Here is a 25,190-nt window from a genome sequence, read left to right as displayed (position 1 = left end):
TGTAGGCTACTCAAACCTAAAATCCAAAAGATTTGTACCTAGTCTACAAACACCAGCACCCTAAGCCCTTCTGTATATAAATCAGAAGGGGAAGAAGTAGAAAAAGAAATGTTTGACATTTTATTAGATTACGTCAGGCTACAGACAGACATAGTTCTGGCATTTTAATCCCAAGCACACTGTTTTAATTTTAATCCCAAACTCACTATAGACTGTTCCACTGACTAAAGTAACAGTACACTTTAGGTACAGTGCATAAAACACTGTCAGTTTATTAAGGATCTATAAAAGTCACTTCTGTGTTACAGGCCAACACTGATAGCATCACTTTTCATCACAAAGAAGTGAACAAGTGTCACCCAGCACCTGTAAAAAGAAGCAGCAGCAGCTGATGACTCACAGGACGCTTAGCATCAGTGAGAAACTAAAGAATATGAACCAGAGACTGGTAATGTTCTTAACCAGTGCAACACCTCCCATGCTGGCAGCATGTGAACACACTCCAGTCACTGTGGTGCTTCTCTGGTTTCCCCTATCCTCATACACGTCATACCCAGAGGATGGGAGCCTCTCTGCAAAAAACATCCAAACACACTTGGCTTAGCTGTGAGATGAACTGAACTGAGCTGGGTTGCTGCTTAAGACAAATGTGTGTTCTCTCTGAAATCAGATTCAATAGCCAAAAACTGCAGAGAAACCACCACCAAGAGTTACAAGGCAATGGTTCACAGAGCAAGGGACAGATGGGATGACACTGGTGCTGTATGGGGCAGAACGTCTGAGGAAATTTCTGTATTTCTGTCAGACTGATCTGCCTAGAAAAAGTGAGAGTAAAGACAACCAGTACTGGTACAGAGCACTGTTGGAACATGAAAGGAGGAATGAAGATGGCAAAATAAAGAACCACAGAAAACCTCATGGGGAACTTGACTGACCAATCTCTATAGGGTGCCTGGACCCTGGCCCTGACTGGGTCCAGGATGTATTTTTCAAGTACATTTGCTCACCTTAGCACAGATAAACAAGTCTGAAACTGCATGAGGGCCCAAAACCAACCTTCTGGAGAACCTCTGGTTAAAATCTGGCCAGCCAGAAGCTTTAATGCTAACTTCATTTTCAGTGGTGTTAAACTGACAGAATTGAAAACAAAACCTACTGTCTGCAAGGCACATCCACAGAAAGTGAAACTAAAAAGGATGGCAACATAGGGATGCTCATGAGGACACTTCACAGTAAAATCTGAAAATCCCTTATACATTTAGAAACCTTAGCATCTTCCTGAAGCACAAGTTTCTCAGTTTGAGGAAGCTTTTCCATATGCAAGAGTATCAGTTTGTAGGGTCATACTCTTACTGGATCTTGTAAATATGAAAGAGGCCTGTATGGTAAATCATCAAATGTAAGGATAGGTACACAAGGTCAGGCACCTGCAATAAGACTGCACACAACAAGCATCAATCCTTCCTAAAAGCATACAGTCTCATTTGGAAATAATGACTATCTAAAGTTAATACATTTAAACATAAAACCCACTGTTTTTATAATCAACAATGTATTTCAAATAAAGTAAAAAGGCGAAGAAACAAAGAAATCTAGATTTTTCAATGTCCAATCTCACAAAACATGCTGTATTTGAGAATGTCAGAGGAAAGCAACAATCACCGTATACAACCACTGACTTTTGGCTCATAAGAATACTGGGAGGACCAGTAGTGTATATGCAGATTCTATCTGTGATAGTTCCACAGGTTGCATGAATAAAATAACCAACACTTACTGTATTTCCTCTATTATTACCCAAGTGACTTAAAGCACTGAAAAGAACATTGCACACCATTTCAAGGAATATGAAATTTTGTCAGAGTTCCTTACTTACACTTAAGCAAGCTACACTTTGAAGACTAGATTAAATCTCTATTTAGTGCAGTATATTAATAGCATTAATATCTATGGATGAAATTTTGTAAAATATACTCTGATTACATGAAAGGACTATCTGTTTCCATGTTTTCAAGTGAAGGTGAAGAAAGCACATTCAACTGTCTGAGGCAGTTGAGGAGCATTGTTCACAAATGTATCAGAGCAGAAAGAAACACGCACATACTTTCATTGTTTCCTGGAGGCATTCTTACGTGCTGGTTTTGTTCCTGGTAAAGCTAAAAGACAATGTGACCCTGCTGATCTTTCAAAGAGATCTTGATTTTTTTTTCAGATGAATGAACAAATCAATTTCCTTTTAACAAAGAGGTAATTTAACTCGTCAGCACTCCTTCAAAGCAATACATTCAAGGTCTAAACACAGAATCTGGGAGATCATTGTGTGTCTAAAACGAGATGGATTCCTGTAACAAAGTATGTTTTCTACACAGTATTTAAGAAGCGTTTTACAACATTTCTGAGACAACTTCAGGAACAATTTAACTCTTTTTACTCCAAGCACCCTGCTTATCATGCTGCTGATTCTCCACAGTCTCAAGAGTCACCCCTGCTAACTAAGAATGATTCATTCAGGTAACTGCAGAGACAAGGATCAACACTTGCATCTTATGTACACCAGAAAATTAGGAGAGAACTGCAACTGCTGAACTTCTGATAAAATGTCTAATATACTCACCAGCAAATTTCTGACTTTGGCAGGGAAATGGCGAAAGACATATTGGATCTAATCTAAAATTAATTTAAACAAACACATAACTTGAAGAAGTATTTTTAACTCTTGCCAGAACACCTCTGCTGAAATATTTGGCTGGTTTTTCCACTGCATACAAACAGTTTAACAATCTACATAAAGGCCATGGATAACAAAATTTAATTATAGTATATCATATACAGTCTGTATTTAGGAAGATTATTCTTGACACCAGTGTAATTACAATGAAACACAACCTTGTTGTATAACGATTTTTGGCTTTAAGATCAGTATCAAGCCAAAGAAAACAGAAAGAGAATAAAGATTTTAAAGAAATCCAATATTACCTTAGCTTTAATCACAGAAGGGTTTGTACTGGAAAGAACCTTTAAAGATCAAAATGTCCAACCCTTCTGTCCTGGGCAGGGACATCTTTCAGTAGACTGGGCTGCTCAAAGTCCTGTCCAACCTGAGCTCAATCACGGGGTATTCCCAACTTCGAAGAACCTGTTTCAGTGCCTTGCCACCCCCATCACAAAATATTTCTTATGTCCAATACACATCTACTTCTTTCTGTTTAAAGTCAATGCCTCTTGCCTTGCCAAGACTGGCCTTGGTAAAAAACTTCTATCTCTTTTACAGAACCCCCTTTAATTATTGAAATGCTGCAACAGGGTCTCCACAGAGCATTCTCTACTCTGCTTCTGGGCTGATCAACCCCAACCCTTCCAGCATTTCTTCACAGGAGAGGTATTTCAGGCCTCTGACCATTTTTGTGACAGTCCTCTGGACTCCCTCCAACAGGCCCATTCTTGTACTGGGGACCCCAGAGCTGGACACAGTGCTCCAAGTGGCATCTCAAAAGAGCAGAGCTGAACAGAGGGGGGTAACCTCCCTTGACCTGCTGGCCATGCAGTTCTATTACTTCTTTTATCAGTTCTCCTACTAACATAATCAGCATACCTAGGGACTGATGCAGACACTATTACAATACAAATGACTGCTGTTCAGTGTAGAACTGTTACTGACCTTTCCCATGTAAGGCAAGGAACGGAAGAAGGAGAAATGCAAGGTACCAGAGTCAATTACTTTGCAAAATCTGACCTATTTGGCATCAGAATTACATGAAACAGAATATTATATAGGCTTAATATTAGAAAGATTTTCAAGAACCAAAGTAGTTTTACCCAAATAGTAAAATCTTTATCATTTTAATAGAGAAGTTCTTCAGCTACTTCCATGAAGCTTTCACCAGAAGTAACTGTACAGACACTGGGATCATAAATAACTGTACAGACACGGTGCCTGATGCTTAGTGGAACTTTCCCTGTGATCGCATCCAGGGGTCACGCTGAAGCCAGAGGTGACAGTAACAGCACTCATGCCATTTCTCCTACGCTCTCACTATTCCTGCTGGCAGCCAGATAAGACAGTGGAAAAAGAGCAGCAGAAGTAACAAGCCTGGCCGAGCTGCCAGGAGCAAGAAAAATGCAGGAAACAAAGGAAAACAGCAATAGGTTGAAAGGAGAAAGGACTCTACACAACTTTCCTCATCCATGGGCCATTGTCCTGCGAGACAAATAAGGCAGAACTAGTCGGTGTTTATTTTAACTAAAGGACATATTAATAATGGGCCTACACAAGTAGGTGAATTGTGATTATCCTGACCAAACATGCTGGTATTTTTTTTTTTTATTTCTAGGAAAGGGCTGAGGCTGCATAATCTCTTATTATTTTTTTTTCTGCTGAATCTTTCCAAGATTGAGGCTTATCAATACAATGCCCCCTCCAGTCAGGACAATGAAGTTTCCTTCAGAAACAAAGAGAAATATAAACTAACAATTAATATTACTACCCTTCCTAACATCCAAGCTTAAGGAAAAACAAATCTTACAAAGTGCTTTAAAGTTAGTATTTATATGAAAAATCTAAGCCATAAGCAAAGAAAGTAGATGTTCTATGATAGAAATAAAAGATTTTTTTAATTTTAATTTTTCTCCATTCTTTTCACAGCTAATATTGCTGAGAAGTTTGGGAGCATCAGCTGGGAAGTTTTCTACTCACTCCTGGCATAAACTTCAGCTCACATGCCCAAAGAATATTACAGAATCACAGGTGCAATATTTTTTTTAAATCATTCTTTTAGAAGTCTTCTTTCGCTTATCTCTTACAGTCTTTCTTAAATAGCAAAACTTTGATATAAATCCCATACTTTATATTCAGAACCACAACATCCAGGTCACCAGATTCTTACATCTTGTGTCTGCTGGAACATTTCACTATTGCATCCACTGTTTCAATTTCTTATTATGCCTGAAAACAAAAAACTCTCTGTTCATGCAGAAATGTGTCATAACAATAAAAGAGCATCTGTGCTCCAACAAATCCAGTGGCATTTGTACTGGCTAAGGCTAACCAGGCTAACCAGTTTGCAGTAAATTTTCATCTTAAATTATTGCAATACAATTGTAGAAAGCTAGGAATGGTTTTGTTTTACTGGTTTAGCACACAGACTACATCATACTTCACACAATCAGCCTATATAATAAAATTATTAATCTTTCAAAGTATTTTAGCAGTTTTCCACTTTAACAGCAATTTTCATAAGAGTGAATTAAACCAGATCCAGACATCTCTTTGGACATCATCCTGTGGTTATGCTAAAAGATAAAGGCAGGTAGACAAGGCTGTTCAAAGGTATCTGAGGCAAGATATAATCTCAGCCAGACTTGATGATCCAAAACTATTATGTCAAAGCAATGTCTGACCTAGGTAAATGGCTACTTGATACAGAGAAAGATAAAGATGTAGACCAGCAGATTCTACATGAAAACTAGTGCCCAGATTTGTGAAACTGTCCATGATTTTCTAGAGAAGAAAGAGAGCAAGTTTTTAGGTACTGAGAAATAAAGAATCCTTGATGGCAGTAAGGGCTCCTACCCTCTAATAATCTGCGAAGGGAAGAAATTTCCTTAGACCAGCAACTTATTGATTGATCTTGTCCTGAAATCAGAATTCTCCATTCAACACTTTTATTTACTCATGAGTATTCTTACTGTTTGCATCCACACTGTCCAATGCTTAAAAAATTGTAATAGATTCTTGGAGCCAATGTGTTCTTGAGATTCTGAGTTCAACTGATTTTCAGTTTGGAAATTTGAAAAATTACCTGGCAAAAAAAAAAAAAAGCCTACAAAAGTAAAACCTTTAACCTTTTATAGCTCCATGACACAACTTAAAAAAGAGGAATTACAAAAGTATGAAACAAGCCTTCACAAAACTAAAAAAGCAAAACCAACAGGTTTTTTTCAGCTCTGTAGATTTAGAAGGGTTGCAGCATAAATTAAAAATTAGGTCTGACAAAGACTGGTAAGAATCCGCTGCTGTTTTGGAAGCTATTTCAGACTGACTTGTAAAAAAAAGTGTTAATCCTCAAAAATAAATCTGAATTTTGCTTAGGAATAAATATCTGTGACTCTAAATAAGGAAAAAGCTAGTTTATTCCTACTTTGAAAGAATTTGATTCCTAACAGCAATTCTGTTTCAAGACATTAGCTAAGGCAAGCTGAAATTTATTTTCACTATATATATACTCAAATGTTATTAAGGATAACTAGATAATCTAATTATCTCATTTACCACTTCTACTATTTATACGTCAACATTTTAATAATTAATACAATTTATTGTGCACTTTCATGAAACAGCTTCATATCTGGTTTGCAGCCAAATTTCTAATTTTTTTAGACCTCACAAATAAAAAACCAAACAGACAATATTTAACTTCAGCTCTTTTAAAAGCTTGTCATTACTAATATATGCATTTTTATTTCCCATTTTGTTTTAAAGTATGGTAAACATAATAATGGCTATACTGGATCAGATAATTACATGTCTTCTCATCTCATTCCATGTCCAGAGCTAATAGCAGAGTGTACCAATGAAAAGTACAAAAACTGGGCAAGAACAGATGGACACTTCTACACAACACTCTCCCAGTCTCCAGCAATTTACCACTTGACAAATTTTTGAGGTAGATATGCTAGGTTTGTATTAATAACCTGTATTGCATTTTTCTTCCACTATGCTGTTCAAAACCTCCCCAAATCTATGGAAAATTTTAACAGACAGAGCATCCTGAAATTTCACAGCTTAATTATTCATTGTGAAGAAATATCTGGTTTTAACTGGCAATTTGTTAAATTTTATTTTAACTGTCTACAAGAACTGAGAGGCAGACAGCAAAGAAACTTTCCATATTTGCTCTCTCCATTCCACTTGCGATTTTAGAGATTTCTACCTCATCACCTTCTGTAGGTGATCACCCTTACATCATACCAATCTTTTGCTCTTTTACAGATTGATTAGCCCTAATTCTGAAGAAGTGGATTCTGTGCCATTTTTAGGATTATTTCTGCTTTTTCTGATCTATTTCCAATGCCACTAACACCTTTTTAATTTAGGACATGCAAAATTAACTGATTCACATCACGGCAGCATAGCTTCTACTTTGACACTTCACTTACTTTTTTGGAGTGATACTAAGGACTAAACTAATTTTCTTCAGAGTTTTTAATATAACCTCGAGATCTTGTTTATGAACTGTAATAATTAAGAGGATAATATTCTATATAAATTTAGGATCCTTTTTCCCCCCCTGAATCTTTCAGCTTTAGCTATATTGAGTTTTATATCCAACACTGTGTCTCATAAAACACTTTTGCAGGGGGCACTGTTTGAGGTAATCACTGATTACATCTTTTCTATATTATTTATCCTCACATGCAACAGCAGAGGTCCTAGCACGGATCTATCTGGGACTCTATCAGTAACCTTCAACCACTGTGAAAACTGTCTCTTTATTTCCATCCATATCCATAACCATCTTTAAACCAGTCACTTCTGCATGCAATGGACCCTTGCTCTTTCCCAAAGCTGTTTGGATTGTTTAAGACTTCTAAGTAAGGGATCACGGGATACAACACTTGAAAATTCAACCAGGTTATATAAATGTATTTTGCCAACTCCTTCAAAGAATTTAAGTAAGTTTGTGAGATCAGACTTTCCATTATGGTATTAGATTGACAGATCCTCAGGACATCACATTTATCCACATGTCTGCTAATTATTACATCATATTACATAATTTCTACTAATATTCCAGGAACAGCTTAAGGCATCTGTTGTCCAACAAGCCTGTCTTGGAATCTTTTAAAAATTGCATCATGTTAACACCCCTCCAGTAATCAGTCACAAAGTCAAGTTCTTAAGAGAGAGGCTAAAAATGACAAAATACAGGGGGGCTGCACAGTTTTAATTAACAAAGAGTTCTAAAGAAAATAATATTTGCACTGAAAAAATAACCCAAAACAGAATTTTCACAGTTTCTCCCCAAGATTCAACACAGACTGTCAGTTATGAGATCAGATCTACAAAATCAGACCCTGGCTCTCATCACCAAGTACTTTGGCAAATGATACTTGATAAAGGGATGATGTCTGCTAATCTCCTTTTACCCTGCTAGAGGTTTCCAGCCAGAATGCAGGAAACCTCTAACCTACATCCAAAATATTTTTTCCCATTGAGATGGAATAGTGATATTCTGTCATTTAAGAATGTTGAACTATTTTAGACTTCCCTCCCTATTTTCTCATGAAAGACCTCTTTCTCTGAGAAGTGCTGAATTAATTATCAAGGAAAGACTATAGCTAGATGCCATGAATGAGAGAGGAAAGCATAAGCAGTCTTATGAGTCTTTTCTCTTACTCTGGCAATGCTCAGAGTATCACACATGCAGACCTTGCTTCTTTTTACTCCTCTCTACTTCTCTGCAACAACAAATAAAAGGAAACTTCCTCCCAAAACTGCTTCTCTTCCACCAATTCTATTGTTCCCAAGTGCTTCTGTAGTCTGTAAAGCTTGTCACTCTCTTTACTGCTCTTCATGTTTCCTGGGGAAGAACAAGGAGACACCTCACAGAAAACCCTTGCATAGCTGAAGCATACCTGAAAAATTTTACCAGTTTTCCCAATATGAAGAAAATGTCTCTATTCAGAAACAGATTTAAGCATTCAACACTATTTACACAGTCAGAAAATATTTTACCTTTTATACTTTGAACCAGAACACTGCAGCTTAAAAAAGGGGAATCATTATAAAAATATTTAGATTGTAACTGACAGTTATGCTGGACTGTCACAGAACCAGATGACCTGAGGTACCAGATTCAAACCTGTTCAGTCTCAGATTGCTAATGGTCACATGGGTAATGCTTCCCTCCTAAGCAAAAGCCTTTGTCTTGGTATCCAGTACCCAAGATTCTCTGATGCCTTGCCCATGCACTGACCCTTGTGTATTGCCCAGATTTTGGTAGGATGCTTCTGTTGTTTGGGGTTTTTCATGGAAAACTGCTCCCTTACCTTTGTTTACAGATAGCTACTGTGCCAGCAAGCAAGAATTCTGAAAAGCAGCATTCACTAGACTTACATTCCCTTTGTTTCTAATACTGCTTGCTCACACCACCAGCTACTATCAAAATACATAATGGGGAGTTCACACAGTTTATGTTCATGACTGCCTCTGTTCCATCCACATCTGCTTCACAGAGTTCCCAGAGGCATAAGAAAAGAATGACTGAGAGTGCTGAAGCACAGCTACCTCACCCGTGGATCTGGTACTTCTGGTTAGGTAAGGTGACTTTTAGGACCTCCGTGTCCCTTATTTCCTGCTACATTAGACAGGGAGGTCCTGCAGAACAGAAAGATCCAGGTCACCCTCCTGAGGTGGGAGGTGTCAGTGACACTGCACAGGAGGCTCCCAGCCAGCGCTATTTCCGAATGCCGCTCACAAAGTCACAGAGGACACCTGCACATGGGCTTGCCCTGCTGTGGTGGTGCTGCTGGGACTGGGACAGCATTCCCTTCCTGCTGCCTCCACAGCTAGGCATGCCTCCTCATGGAAGGGAAGACTTTAAAGTCTACCAAACCTGCCTGCAAAGCAGCGACAGCAGATATCCAGCCCAAGATGGTGCATGGCCACCTGAGACCATGGAATCCAGCCTGCTGATGTAGAAGAGCGAGTTTACTGCTCTCTCTTAAGTCACCACGTCTCTTTTTCAGCTTGACAAGCCCATTCAGCCTCCTCTACTGTGACTCATGAAGCAGTTCTTGCACAGCCTGACCTAGGAAAAGTTCAATCATCAATCCAGCATTTACTAGGTACTAGCAAACTTATATTTGGCTGTCCAAAAATGAGACAGAAATCCACAGGGGTAAGGTGCAAGAATACGTAGTTTGTCAAAAGAAAAATCCCACTGCCATTGTGGAGATTTGCAGGAGCAAAGACAAGCAGTGGCAGACAAGACAGAAGCTGGGGGAACCAGCTGTATCAGTCTCAGCAGCTTGCAGAGCTGTGGTGCTCAGGAATCCCTTGGTGACTGCCTTATGAAAAACCTGCTCCAGTGCCAAAGTAACACGCAGGCACTTATTTAAGAATAGTTCTTTCTGCTTGTAAAGTAAAAGGCATCACAAGACAACATTCCCAACCTCCACTCTCCACCAGAAAAAAAGCCACAAAAAAGTGAATTTCTTTTTCGTCTATACTACTTTTCTTGGGTTGTTCTCCTCCCCGGGACTCACTTCCCTGCCCAGACCAGTGTGAGACCTCTATCAGACTTCCCTGAAAGCTTGAGAATTTAAAAAGTAATTTTTATAGTTACTATGAAGCATGCACGTAGCAAGCTGGAAATCTGCCTCCAGTATCTTTATGACACAAATGTTGCTTGAGAAACTTATACTGTAGTTTCTTAAGTGGTTTTAATTAACATCAGAGCTGATACTGCCCTTTTTTGTTTCTGATCCACCCCCTTGGTTCATCCATATTTCCACAACTTCCCTTGTTGGTTTATTTTGGTGACTGTACAGAGAAGCAGAATAGATCTAACTCAGATTAATTCCCTCTTCTGGGTTTTCTTTCTGGATGTTCATGGTCCAAACAGCCAGAGCATGGCAGCAGTAAGAGGAAGGCAGGACTATTTGTACCAGTGCATACTGCATGGAGTGGAAATACTTTCAAAACAGTGTTTAATCATACTGAAGTGCAGACAGAGGCCGAAACATCACCAATGTGCAAACTGTGCAAAGCCCACAGTTGGGTGCTAGAGGCAAGGCAGTACCACTGCATTAGCTAAAGTCAAAATAGTTTTCATGAAATTTCTTTGTAGTCCAGCATTATTTTATCAGCTGTTACTCTGACAGCAGCCATACACTCAGCAAGGGATAGCAGATGGAGCATGAACTAGAAGATGCTGCTGGGTGCAGTGGGAGACTGCAGAGCAGGCAGTACCAAACTGCACCTCAGCCTGCAATAACCCATGTTGGGCAGCGTACAAAAGAGAATCAAATTATATAGCATACAAACTCACAACAAATAACTGATATAGCAACTTCACCTCAGCCCTTTACAAAAGTGTCAGCAAAACAGGTACCCCTGTCTGAGTCCAGTTTTAATTTCACAAAGCAAAACTTCACATGATTGTTAATAGCAGCAGCTGATGCTGCTCAGGTGTCTGACACCAGGCAAGCAAGACCTGTGCGGAAAGACAGCTAAAATCCCTCTCAAACAGGCAGTGAAAGGACAAAGGTGAGCTTGCATTTACTAAAGGGAAAAATTCAAGTCCTGACAGTCAAAAAGCAGGTATTGGTGAAAAAGGTTTAGTGTAGCTGCAGGGGCTCAGCAGGACTCCAGTGAGAACAAAGTCTACTAAACTAGCACAAAGCTTTTTGAACAAATACAGTCTTGAAGGGCAGAGAGATGAGAAATATATCTAATTTAGTCCCTCTCCACCTGCACTTTGGGAAAGAGAGATGTTTAAGAACAATATCTTCCTTCCCTCCTATAACACTAATCCTGTTGCACCATATTTCATAATATACTCAAAACTTGCTGGGTGAACAATCCGTGGAGCTGATTTTTCAATTGCTGCTAGACATGAAGAAACAATACTTTATCAGTAGGGCTGAAATATTCATTAGAGGATTTAAGTTTTAAGGTCTGCTGAAAATTCCAACAGGCACAAACAGCTTTAAAAATCTACTCTGGTATCACTCTATGTACTCATACAGCACCCTGCACAGCAAGAAGAATGTTCCAACTGCATTAAATGAGAGAAATTGAAGACTATTTGTTATAAAGCAAAGTAAGAAGTATCTCTGAAGCAAGTATCTAACAGCTTAAAACCCAGCCATGACTAACAATATACAGTAATCAAAATATACAGTATACCTCTATAAAGAGAGGAAATAAATAAAAGAGACTCCCTTTTCAAAGGTTTGAGTGGTTTGCATGAAAACCTATTGTGTTGCAACAGAAAGGCATGCGGCTGGAATGTTCCAGGAAACAGGGATGATGGAACCACCTACTCTAAAAGGCATACACTCCACCTATGCAAAAGCTTGCTCATTTTTTCAGGATGTAATCAAGTGTCTGAGTGACATGGAAATCTTATTTCCTAATCAATTAGAATGGCAAACTGTATTTTAAAAAGCCTAAAACTTTGCATTTTGCAGCCTCACATCTCATTGAATCCATTCTGAAAACAGAATGCTGCTCTCATATGTTCAGCTCTGTGTGGATAGATTTTAAAGCCACTGTCATTTCATAGAATGTAGCAGATTTAAATAAAAATGATTTGTTATCCCTCAGCTGTAGGGAACTGGGGCTATAACATACAATTACTGCATCAGAACATTTCTTGTGTGCCCTCAGCTGTTTGGATACAGCAGTGAGGTGGGCAGTTTCGAAAGAGAACAGGAATCATCAGAGTTACAGTAAGCAGGCTCAGGCAGTACTGGGGAAAATAAAGTATACAGTAACTAAAACAAGGCATGATTAGGGTGGACTGTCTGGCTTTTAGGAATGTGAAAGGATTTAGTTTCACAGTAAGCCATGGGTAGACTGTTTCAAGAATATTTTTCTGTTCAAAGTTCATACTGAGGTTTCATGTTTCAAAAAACTTTTTTGAACACCTCCATTTAGCAATAATCCAGTGTGCTTTGACCTGAATGTCATCATTCCTTTGAAGAAACTAAAACATGCTGAAGATTCAAGAAAATACTGTTTGGTTTTCCTAGAAATTATATTATTCATACAGAAGTTATTCCTAAAAAATACATGAATTTGGGTTGTAGGATTTCTTCCTTTGCACTCATGAGTAGATTCTAAAATTGAGAACATTTGTGTATTTCCAAAATAATGAAGGACATAATTATCAGTAACTCTTCACAGCTACCCTAATACCACAACCTAACAAAACTGAAATGAATTCAATATACTCTTCAGGCTTGTGACTAATTAAAGAGAAATTTGACTCATTGTCTTCATCATCTATTTATATAGTAGAAAATTATACACATAGCTAAAAGAAGGGGGAGGGATAAAAAAGTCAACCAATCATCTTCTTAAGGACTTATTTCAAAACTCTGGTAATCCATATTGATTTCTTTCTCATATATACATGAAGCAAAACAAATGAAGCAAAAAACCACAGGATTTCTGAATGAACTTAAAAGGTATTACTATGAAATAAAGACAAATCAAGAGACAACTTACATCACATTTATAGTAAAATAATGTGACTGTTTTATTAAGCTTTGCACACTTTACATTGCAAATACATCCAGAGTAACAAAGACTAAACCAAATTATCCCTTTTTAATTAAAGATTACAACAAAGTATTTTATACTAGAATATGCCTGTCTAACTCCTATTCCAGACAAGTGAATTTAACTTTCTATTTAAGTAATAATAAACTTTCTTTATTAAGCAAGTAATTATAAACTTAAAGCAGCTTGCTTATTGAGAAAGTCTGAATTAATGAATTTTGGGGGGGAAAAAAACCCAAACAAACCAACCACACAAAAAATACCCAACCTCAACAAACAAATAAAACCCAGAATAAGCCAGCATTCCAATTACAATTATTAAGTTATTTCAATGCCTGAAAGAATGCACCAGTAATTGCTCTACTTCTACTAAAAGTAAGCCATATTACAGAAAAAAATGCCTAACATCCAACACTCTGGAAAAATATCTCATTAAGGATTAGTCTATTTCATGACAGACATGTGAAAATTCAAAACATTAAACCGATCACTTAAAATCTTTGACTACACAGAAGTCAGGTTAAAAATCAGGGTTTGAGCCATATAGTACAGTTTATTTAAGATGACAATATTCTCTTCTACAGAACTCCACAGCTCTCTGGGCCAAACACATCAGCTGGGTCAGAACCAGTTGTATGCAGAGGAGGGAGAAAACAATTGTGCAATTGTATCATGAGATATGGAGCAAGCACTTTTTACATTAGAAGGAACCTCTGGAGGTCAACAGCTTCTATCCTTTACTCAAGGCAATCTTCAGAGCTTCAAAGACTCCTCAACACCATTCTCAGTGAAGTTCAGAGTATATCCAAGTGTCGAGATCCCACAGCCTCTTCAGACTATTTATCCCACCATCTGACCACCTCAATAATGATAATTTTTCCTAATATCTAATTGATACATCCCTTGCTTGAACTTTTTCAGTTGTCTCTAGCCCTATCACCCAGCTCCTCCAAGAGTCTGGTTTTGTACCCTCCCATTAACTGAAAACAAGATCCACTGCCCTACTCTCCTTTGAACAGAGGACACTCAGCTCTTCCAGCTTTTCTTTTTACATTATGTGCTTCTGTACCCTAATTATCCTGGCAGTCTTCCTCTAGGCCTGCTTCAGAACGTCAGCTCCTCTCCTACACCAAGAAGCACAAAACTAGACACTGCTTTTGATGCCGTCACACAAATATCAAGCTGACAGAAATACTCACTTCTCTCAGAGACTGGCTTCATTCTTGCTCAAAGGAACCTTGCTGACTCACATTCAGCCCAGTGTCCAGCAGCAAAGTGACGGCATTTGCGTGATGCTGCTCTCCAGCCATCAGTTCCCAGCCTGTACTCCTGTGCAGAGTTATTCTGTTCCTGCGTTCAGATTCTGCTGAACACCAACCACAGGGTTCTTGTCAGCCTATTTCTCCAGCCTGCCAAGGTCTCCCAGAGGAGCAGCCCTGCCCTCCAGCCCACACAACCTTGGTGTCATCAACAAGCTTGCTGACAGTGCACTCCATCACCTCATCCAGGTAGTTAATTAATATTATAAATGCAAAGCTGCACTACTTAATTTTACTGAATACTAATTATCATGTCCTGAAAAGGATAAAGGACTCCCATGCAGTTTAATTTTAACTAATTAACAGGTTGGTAAATGGGATGTTACAAAGAACTTGTACTTCAACACACAAGTCACCAAATAAAACCTCTTCAGTATTTTTTTTAATGGGCAGTTTGCACTTGGTGACTCACTGAAGTAGCTCCAATGAAAGATTTCTCTCCAACACATCCTTCTAAATATGGAGAACTAAATACACAAAGTATCTGTGTCAGTGACTCTCAAGAAGTCTGGGAAAAGGGCCTAAATTAACAGCCATTGTATATTTATACTGCAATAAGCTACAGAGCTATTAGTAATGTCTCAGTACTGCAGGCTGTGTACTTCTATACACAAACTTTCAGAGAATGCAAGTAACAGGAATTCTTTCAGAAAGAACAAATGCTTTGTCTTAGAATATTTAACTCACAATGCTTCATGGACCTAGATTATTTGCTAGTACAATTTTGCAGTAGATCTATTTCTACAGAATAAATGTGCCGGATCATAGCTGAAGAATTGTGTTTCACTATCATGAAATCTGCTATACAGCTGGGTCTCAAGATTTGAGCTTTAAAATATCAAAATCCCCAATCTATGGATATATAGATAACTCCATCAGTCTATGAAGAATTTTAAAATGTATAAGCTGCATTATTAGTGCAGCTGGAACTTTGGTCTTCATAGTTTAGTAGGTACATATTTCAGCAGTTTCTTCACGACATTGATGAAATTCACCATTTTTCATTCAAGAAATTAACAATTTATTTTCTGGGCTCTACTCTGCCAGAACATTTCTACATGTTTGTCTGTAGTCTTTCAACATAGGAGAGATAAATAGAGATGAACACATTTGCTTGTCCCTCAGCTGCTTAGAGATCTAAAACACAACAGAACCACCTGGATTAAAAAATTAAAAATGCTAAAAAAATGACAATTCTGCAAGTAATTTGCAGAGGCAAGAAATAAGAAATAATATTTTTTTCCTTAATGAGAAAAAAAAACAACTTATGGGGAAAATTCCATTGCAACAGCATTTACAGGTTGCTGCTGTCAAAAATTAGTCCTGATGTGCGCATCCAGCCTCACACATCTCACACACATAGTAACTAAGAGAAATACAAAGAAAAACACACAACTGCATATCACAACAGTACAGTAACAGTCAAACCCTTACTAGAGAAGAGTTCATTAATGAACTACAACTGTCCTACAATTCCTATTCTTAAGTCCACAATAAATTTGAGTAGTATCAGTATTTGATGTCTTTTATTTGCAAAAACATTGACAAGTATGTATCATGACATTTTCTCATAGTTTTTCAGCTATTTCTCCAAAGGCTGGTTTATAATATTTCAATTATCATCATCAGTGCTTCATCTGAGCACCCTAAAAAAATATACTATTTTTTTTTAATACAGTCAGTTCTGAGTTTCTACACATTTTTGTACCATTTTGTACAACATCTGCAACAAATATACCATTTATAACTTTGTCATCAAAAATTCCTCTTAGAAATCCATTTGAAATAAAAGGGCAGGGCAGCATTGCTTATCCCAACTAACATCTATGGAACTTCCCTGAAGCAGAAATTTTAGGCGGACTAAAAGTAATAAATATATCAAATAGAATTTTCTTCTCAAAGTTATTTTATTTGTAGTAATTTACAACCAAGGTCAAAACCAGGACACAATGTTCCTACCATCTCTTAAAATACCTGCTGTAAGAACAAGCAGGGCTTGTTTAAAAAGCAGAATTATAAACTAGAAAAATCTAATTATTTTCTTTATGCTAAATTCCAGGAAAAGTGATCATCAGGTGAAGTGCTTGCGGCAGAGAATCAGTTTCCAACTTATGTCCATCTAATCACAATTGATCAGAGACTATATAAACCAGTCAAGAAATATGCCAGTAAAACATATATAATTAGCATTACACATAAAGTGTATTTTCCCCCAAAAAGCTTTGAAAACTCCAGAACTACCTACATCTTTCCTCAAGGAAGATAGGGATGGGAGGGGGGAAGCGAGAGATTACTAACATCCCTATAGGACATTTCACAAAAGTAATTATTTTAATTAAAACAATTACCATGAAAATTAAACTGTGTAAGAATTTTCACAATTAGACAGAATCATTTCTACCGCTTTTCCACTAAGTTATATCACAGGCTACCCCTAGCTGACATCACGTTGACCAAAGCCCCAGGTTCTTTTCTGGCAGGCAGCTTTCCAGCCACTCATGCCATGTCTGTAGTGCTCCATAGGGCTGTTGTGACCCAAGGGCAGGATCCAGCACTCGCCCTTGTTGAACCTCACACCACTGGCCTCAGCCATTGATCCAGCTTGTCCAGATCCTGCTGCAGAGCCTTCCTACCTTCCAGCAGATCAACACTCACACAGCTTGGTGCTGTCTGCAAACTGACTGAGGGTGCACTGGATCCCCTCTTCCAGATCACCAATGAAGACACTCAGTAGGACAGACCACAACAGTGAGCCTTGGGGAACACTGGTGACCAGCCACTAACTGGATGTAACTCTATTCACCATCACTCTGTGAGCCTGGACATACAGACATTTTTTTTTTGCCCAGAGAAGAGTATGCCAGTGGAAACAGTTTGTCCAGGAGAATGTTGTGAGAAATGGTGTCAAAGGCTTTACTGACGTCTAGGTAGACAACTTCTGCAGCTTTTTACTCATCCACTAAGCAAGTGGATGAGTATCCACTTACTCTATCCTAGAAGATAAGCTTGGTCTAGCAGGACCTGGCTTTCAAAAACCCATGCTGGCTGGGCCTGATCCCCTGGCTGTCCTGTATGTGCCATGGGATGGCTCTCAAGATGATCTGCTCCATGCCATTCCCTGGCCCTGAGGTCTAACTGACAGGCCTGTAGCTCCCCAGATCCTCCTTCCATCCCTTCTTGTACAGGAGTGTCACATTTGCTAACCTCTAGTCACCTGGGACCTCCACTGTTAACCAGGATTGCTGGTAAATGATGGAAAGTGGTTCAGTGAGCACTTCTGCCAGTGCCATCAGTACCCCTGGGTGGATCCCACCCAGCCTCACAGACTTGAGAGTGTGCCAGTGGCATAGAATCTCTCTGACCCTTTCCCTTTGGATTACAGGGCCTTCATTCTGCTCCTTGTCTCTTTATTCCAGCTCAGGGCACTGGGTACCCAGAGAACAGCTGGTCATGCTATTAAAAACCGAGGAAAAGAAGGCAATAAGTACCTCAGCCTCTTTCCTTATCTTTTGTCACTTTGTTTGCCCTCTCATTCAATAAAGGATGAGGATTCTCTTAGGCCATCCTTTGTTACTGGTATATTAATAGAAATACTTTTTACCAACTTTTACAGCAGTAGCCAGATTAAGTTCTAATTGGCTTTTCTAATTTTCTCCCTGGATAACCTCATGATATCCTTGCAGTCCTCCTGAGCTGCTGGCCCATTCTTCCATAGGCCATAGACTCTCCTGTTTCTCCTGATCTCAAACCAGAACACTCTGTTTAGTCAGGCTGGTCTTCTTCCTCAACAGCTCTTCTTTAGGCAAATGGGGACAGCCCGCTTCTATGTTTCTAGGATTTCTTTCTTCAAAAATGCCTATCCCTCCATGGACTTCTCTCCCTTTTAGGAATGCTTCCCAGAATTTTTTCAACCAGTCTCCTCAATATGCTGGTCTGCCCTCCAGAAGTCCAAGGTAACAGCTCTGCTGACTCCCTCCTTACTTCTCCAAGAATTGAAAACTCTGTAATTTGACAATCACTGTGCCCAAGATAGCCTCCAATCATCACATCACCCACAAGTGCTTCTCTGTTTGTGAACGGTGAGTACAGCAGGACACCTTCCCTAGCTGGCTTACTCGCCAACTGTGTCAGGAAGTTCTCTTCCAGACACTCAGGGACCTGCTTCCTCTAGACTGTTTCCTCTCCCCTGCATTGTATTTCCAGGAGACATCTGGAGATTTGAAGTTCCCCAGGAGAACAAGGGCTAGGGATAGTAAAACTTCTCACAGCTGCTCAGAGAATATTTTGTCTGCCTCTGCAAGCTGGCTAGATGTAAGAAACTCCAAGCCAGGATATCTGCACTGCTGGCCTTACCACTGATTCTCACCCATCAACAACCCTATTGGCACCATAATTAAGCTCTAGAGAATCCCAGCACTCCCTAAAACACAGGGCTATTCCACTGCTTCTCCCTCCTCGCCTATCCCTTCTGAAGAGTTTACAGCCATCCACAGCAGCCCTCCAGTTGTGAGTCATCCCACAATGACCAGTTTCCGTAATGACAATTATACCATCATTTTCCTGCTGCACAATGGCTTTCAGCTCCTCCTGTTTGTTGCCTGTGCTGCATGCACTGGAGCAAAAGCACTTCAGTCAGGCTATTTATACCTCCACCTTTTTTTGGGGAAGAAATCCTAATTCCTGTATGACCAATCTCAGATGCTTCTGTGGTTTCTAACACATGGATAACCACTGGTCTTTGCTGCCACATGGATCTTTATCCCCTGTCTTCACTGAAATGGAAGATCAAAGGACATCACTAGCACACAGTCCCTCAAACATGGGTGTGCTGCCCCCAGGCTTATCTCTAGTGAGCCTGGTTTTATCAGTTTCCCCCTTCAAGTCTAGTTTAAGCTTTTCTAATGAGTCCTTCTAACTCCTGTGCAGATATTTTTCTCCCTTTGAGATAGGTGTACACTGTCTGTTGCCAGAAAGCCTGTCAACATCATCATCATTCCCTGCAGTTGGAAGGATAGAGAAGCACACTACTTGTGCTCCTGATTCCTTAACCAAGGCCCTGAAGTTTATCTCATACTTCTTGTTACAACTTTACAGCTGACTACCTGGAAAAAAAAATAAAATCAATAATGGATATTAGTCTGAGTGCCATACCAGGATAGGACACAACACTTTCTCCCCACGTCTTTAACCCAGGCCTCAGGGAAGAAAGAGACTTCCCTGAGAAGTAGGTCCTTCTCTTTGAGCCTTCTGCTCCCTTCAGAAGGGAGTCTCCTGTAACAATGAGCCATCCTTTTTGCTTTGTGGGAGCAGATTTGATGCAGGGTACAGGTCAACATCACCTTGGCAGCTAGATGAACCATCATCCTTGTTACTGTTTGGTTTCATACGCAGAGGCTCCTGAGTATTATGCAAGGGCATTTGGGAAGGTAAGGCAGTCACAGAAGAGCCACACCTCTACGGCATTGGGCAGGAACTTGTCACCATTGCCCCATACCTCTTAAAGTCACTGCACTCAGCCGGGCAGAGAGAGCATAGGGAGTCTTCCATAACATGTCTACTGCAAGTTTTTCAGGTGTGTCAAAATGGTAATCACAAGCCACTGGGAAACTCCTTTAAGTAGGGAAATCCTCAAGAAATTTAATGAATTTTTTCCAACATAGAAGCCTGCACATAAAAACTATTTTTATACAGAATTAGTAATACAATGCCTCAGTTGTGACTATGTAATATATAAACATCACTAAGTTATTGTCAAAGAATAATGTTACTATACTGATGGCTGTGTGCAAACATTGATTTCTAGGTGTAAGTTTATGCACAAATATATACCTTGCTTTTAGAGGATTAATTTTGTCCCCGGTCTTCCTTGTCAGTACAGAATTAAACAGGAAAAGTTACAAGAGTAACTTTCTTTGCAACACTGTAACACACCTGCTCGATAAGCCCCCACCCATCCCATATTTTAACTGCAATTATGCTCCAACAGGAAGAGTTCAGAATTCACCTCGTTTAAAATACAAATCTAAGGAAACCATCAAATGAAAATCTCTCTTGAGCAACTTCAACAAAGCCCCCTAAAGAAAACTCAAGAATATTTGTAGTACTATAAATAAGCTTTAGGTCAAAAGAAGTGTTTGCCTTATCTAAAACAGTTATTCCTTGTCCTGTAAAAACAGGCCCCAGTAAAAATTCTTTCTTATGGGCTCCCTTTATACACCTAAAGGTTGCAACGGCATCTCCTCTGAGCCTTTTCTTCTCCAAGGTGAGCAACCCTAACTCTCTCAGCCTCTCTTCACAGGGGAGTGTGCTGTAAACAGCAGGCCTGTAGAAGGCCTCACAAACTAAATCCTAGTCTGACACAGCTGGGGGAAAGCTAACAGCTCTTCATGAAAACAACAGCCTACAACAGCAAAAAACAACTTGTTTCCCTGCGAAAGAATTCTACAGATTAAGACTCTTTTCCTCCACCTGTTTCAACAATTCCAACTGTCTCAGCTTTAAGAATGAAAACAGTATCTCACAAACAACCCTTTCTTACACATAAACACCTTGTCCAAGACTGACCAATTACTATGAGATGACAGCTTGTTACCATAGACACAGGAAGGTTTATAAAACTCTATATAAAGGGATATATAAAATAAAGTTCTAGCTTTTTTTGCTCCTTAAAAGATTGTGCCTTGTCTCTCCGAAATGAGGACAACAGCAACAGGAGAGCTGCTCTGTGTTTGTGTCCCTCCCCCAGACCTGCTCCAACAGGTTCATGTCTTTGCTGTTTGGGGGCCCCAGAGCTGGATGCAGCATCCCAGGTGGGGTCTCTCTCACCAGGGCAGAGCAGAGGTGCAGAATCCCCTCCCTCATCCTGCTGGCCATGCTGCTTTGGATGCAGCCCAGGATACAATTGGCTTTCTGGGCTCCAAGTGCAGACTGCCAGCTATGTCCAGTTTTTCATCCAAAAGTACCCTCGAGTTCTTGGCAGGGCTGCTCTCAACACCTTCACCCCCCAGCCTCTATCAATACCAGGAGTTGCCCTGACCCAGGTGGAGACCTTGCACATGGCCTTCCACTGTCACAAAGACTAATATGTCTGTTTCCAATAATTCTGGAAGACATTTAGCAGTTATGAAGAAAACAGCAGTTGTTAAACATTAGCTAGACATCTCTGGCTTGAACTTTCAATGTAAAATGTAATATAATCTTGCATGAAATAATCTTTCCCCCTAAAATTTACACATAGGTGTGATTTCTATAATGCTCCACAGAAAACTACTTGGTATTGTATTTTGGGATGAGGAAGCAAAAGCAGTAAAAGCCTTGCCTGATAATAATGATGTTGAAAACAGAATTTTCCATGTCATTTTGAACATTTCAGAATTTCCACAGGGCTGCTCTTCAAGTAAAACAGATCTGTCTTTGCTATGTGTCATTACCAATTATGCAAACACAGTAATATGATTAGAAACGTAACTGGTTCAGCACACGTATCAGTAACCTCCAGCTTCTCAATTTTCCTTCTTACTGGCATGAGTCACCTTAGCAAAGCTGACAAAACTTCAAGAGTGACAACTGCCAACAGCAACCTCTAGTTATCAGATTCCAAGGAGAAGTTAATGAACTACTCAGGTAACGGTAACTACATGACATCTGAACAGCAAAAATAAATTCAACAAACAAAACCCCTCAAAAACAAATGAACAACCCCCCAATGCAAAAAAAAACCCCAAAAAACAACAACAACATAAATATGCCCCCAATACACAAAAGAAAAAGGATCCTAAAAAAACACAAATAAAAAAAATCACAAAACTTGCTAGCCAAACTAGTTAATGATTAATAAACAAAGCCCTACTACTGAAACAAAAAGAAACATGGTGATAAGCAATCACAGCAGAGATGTCACAGACCAGGAGTGATAAACTGTTCAGGACAGAATAAAACAACCATAGCGTTAACAAGGTTTTATACAGTGAAAAAAAACCCATAATGACTTTTTCTAAAACCATTTTTATAGTTGTTCCATTGAATAAAAGCTGACAGCTTTAGAAGGCATTCCTTTTCATATTTACATGCTTAGTTTTCTTTAATTTTCTGAAGTCTGTAGGCCAGATAGGGAACACCTAAGAGATACATGTAAACTCACATGCAATCTGTAACTGTGTCCAGGAAACTCCATGTTTTGTGCAATAAGCCAAATCATGTACTTACACACATACATACCTGGTCCTATCTAGATGTGCATGGCATGAGCAAAAATAAAAGGGACTGCATAAAACTTACTTGCCTAACTTTTGGGTTTTGGCTATTGATATTATTATTATTATAGTGCCACTGTTGTAATACTTCTTTTAAAATTAATCTTGATTCATAATACTCTGCTGATGCATATATACATGAACACAGAGCACCACCAACATTGTTTAGCTTTTTAGTAGACTTATAGCAATACTGCAATTCAGGAAAAATAGACTGTATTATTAAAATATATTATTCTTTCGATTAAGGACTGAAGTAAAATTTGTTGAAGAAGGAATTGACAGAGTACAGGATCACAGAAAAGCCCGTAATTAAAGTTTTCAGAAGCCTCTTCTTTGATTTGTAAATACAACCATTTAGTCTTTCCACATCCACAAAAAAAAAAAAAGAAAAAACCAAGCTGCTATAAATTCTACCAATTTGCTTCTATGTAGAAGCAAGTCACATGCTCTAAGTAGTTGAAAAACGCTGTTGCTTTCCTTATGACTATAGCCTGTTTTCCCCCCCAAGGAAGAAGAGGAATTTTCCTCTGTATGCAAAAGAGATTAAAGAGAAATTAATCCACCACACTTCACACTGAAAATCAAAAAGATGAAAGTAAGGATAAAACACCCGTACATGTAAGGAAGACAGAGTCTCTTCTTGCTGTTAACCTCTGCAGCCAAAATCCTCTCAAAAGCCGTCTCTCTCTTTGGTGAATGTACTTAAATTACAGCACATTATTGATGTTATGGCTACAATTAAAGCTCCATTTCTGGAACTGGAAAGCACAGAAATGCACTCAAAGAAGGTGCAATCAAGGACGGTTAGTCATAATGGAGGGATCCATGCAAACAATTTAAGCTGTAGTATTAGTTCTTTACTCTGCCGAGAATGTTTTCGTGACTCTGTATATCCTCTGCATAATACATGAACAGTAAATAAGAGGTAGCCGGACTAGTAATGAATTAAAAGGATTAATTTTTAAAAGTTGCCCAATTTCCAGTATGTGCTCAGACCTGCCTGGGAGAGGGATGCTGCTACTTACATAAAACTGCTACGATATCAAGACTAAATTTTTTCCACTGGGTTAAAAAAGAGAGAAAAAAAAAAAAAAAAAAAACAAAACCCAAAGAGATCGCGAGCGTTTAAATTCATTCAAGGGCTGCTCTGCCGGCGTTACCGAGGCAGGAAGCCAGGTCACTGCCACAGCTCGCCCCGCACCACACGCTCCCACTCTGACCACTCACACTTTTTCGCTTCTGCCTTCCAGGCAGATTTCCCGGCTCCGAACAAGGCGGGCATCAGCCCAGCACCGGGACCGGGCTGAAGCCAGGCCATCGGGCAGCTCCAAACTTTACGGCGGTCCCGGCCGCCCCGGGGCAGCTGCCACCGATCCCCCCACCCGGCCAGCTCCGGGCGAGCCCCCCGCTCTCCACCGGCCGAGAGCCCGGCCCAGAGACGACCTCTCTCCCCCTTATGCCCCGGCCCGGCGGCCCGCGGCTCCCGCCATCCTTTCCCCATAGCCAGCCCCGTGCGCACTAAGCTCAGTAACCTGCCGCTTGTTCACCTCCGCACGCCGGCTGCTCCCTCCTCCCGCTCCCCTCGCCTGCCGACGGCACCCAGGCGCCCCCGGAGCCGCCTCCCGGCCCGGCCCCCTCGCGATGCGCGGCGCTGCCGACGCCCCGATGTGCGGAACCTCCAGGCTTCAGCCGCGAGCGGGCTCCGCTCGCCGAGCCTTCGCTCAGCCCCCGCCCGAACCTCGCCCAGCGCCGCGGGCACTCACCGGCTCCTCACAGGGGCCCTCCCCGGCCCTTCCCGGCGCCTCCGCGCCCGCCACTCAGAGCTTCCATGTGCCCAGCGGCCGCTCCTCTCTCCCGTTCCACTCCGGGTACGGCGCCCTCTGGAGTGCCCGCTCCAGCGGGAGCCTCACGGGCAGCCGGGGCTGTCACTCAGCTCGCCGGGGCCCCCGGCGCGGGCACGGCGCTGCGGCTGCCGCCTGCTCGCTACCCCTTTGTTCGGCGGCGGCGCTGACAGCTGCTGCCGGCGGCGCTCCGCGGGCCCGGGCGGCCGCTCCGCCTCGGCGCCTCCCGCCCGCCAGCCGCGCCTCCTGCTCCCGGCCCGGCCCGGCCCGCAGCCCCGGCTTGCTCCCTCCTTCTCCGCCCGCGGTCAACAACCGGCGGCGGCAACACAAGTTCAGGCCGCCGACCCGGAAACTCATCGGCAGCCGAGGCCCGCGGGGCTCCGACGGGAAGCGGATCCACCGCGCCGTGGGAGGGAGCGGGGCGGGGACGGGGCGGAGCAGGCCGGGACGCGGGGCCTGGGCGGCGGGCGCGGCGGGAGGATGC

At 40.8% G+C, this 25,190-nt stretch overlaps 1 protein-coding gene across 3 annotated transcripts in view; it reads right to left on the bottom strand.

Annotated features, from left to right (window-relative positions):
* The window catches only part of ANKIB1 (ankyrin repeat and IBR domain containing 1), an 89,336-nt gene extending 64,204 nt beyond the window's left edge, over positions 1-25,132 (bottom strand). For all 3 annotated transcript variants that reach the window (XM_030943458.1, XM_030943460.1, XM_030943459.1), the window contains exon 1: positions 24,629-25,132. The gene's annotated coding sequence lies outside the window, so the exon portion shown is untranslated. The remainder of the gene's footprint in view (positions 1-24,628) is intronic.
* Positions 25,133-25,190: the final 58 nt, after the last annotated feature.

The sequence above is a fragment of the Camarhynchus parvulus genome, chromosome 2 (assembly GCF_901933205.1).
Source record: "Camarhynchus parvulus chromosome 2, STF_HiC, whole genome shotgun sequence".
Taxonomy (NCBI): Eukaryota; Metazoa; Chordata; class Aves; order Passeriformes; family Thraupidae; genus Camarhynchus; species Camarhynchus parvulus.
The sequence above is the reverse complement of the archived record's forward strand: the minus strand, read 5'-3'. Positions and strand labels throughout refer to the sequence as shown.